The sequence below is a fragment of the Monosiga brevicollis genome, genomic scaffold, assembly GCF_000002865.3.
Source record: "Monosiga brevicollis MX1 MONBRscaffold_4 genomic scaffold, whole genome shotgun sequence".
In the NCBI taxonomy this organism is placed as follows: Eukaryota; class Choanoflagellata; order Craspedida; family Salpingoecidae; genus Monosiga; species Monosiga brevicollis.
In genome coordinates, this window is record NW_001865041.1 from 643,054 (window position 1) to 643,596 (window position 543).

A 543-nucleotide genomic window follows, 5' to 3' on the forward strand; every position below is an offset into this window, starting at 1 on the left:
GAGAGAGAGAGAGAGAGAGAGAGAGAGAGAGAGAGAGAGAGAGAGAGAGAGAGAGAGAGAGAGAGAGAGAGAGAGAGAGAGAGAGAGAGAGAGAGAGAGAGAGAGAGAGAGAGAGAGAGAGAGAGAGAGAGAGAGAGAGAGAGAGAGAGAGAGAGAGAGAGAGAGAGAGAGAGAGAGAGAGAGAGAGAGAGTCCCAAGGGATCCCTGGTGAAACAAGACGTCTGGGAGCAGCGGCCAGGGCCAAAATCAAAGTCGAAGCTGAAGGCAAAGCCGTACCTTGGCGGCGGCATAGACAGCACAGTAGGGCACACCAATTTTCCCAGCGACGCTGGACATGGCCACTAGACTGCCTTGGGAAGCCAAGAGAGCCGGGAGGGCTTCTTGGGTCAGAAAGATGTAGGAAGCCAGGTTGACGTCCAGCACCTCGCGCAAAGTCTCAGGACGACTATGCTCTACTAGCTCAAAGAAGGGTCGGATATGATTCAGGACCAGGATGTCGAGCCGCCCATCCAAAACACGAAGTGCCTCTTCGACAAAACCAGC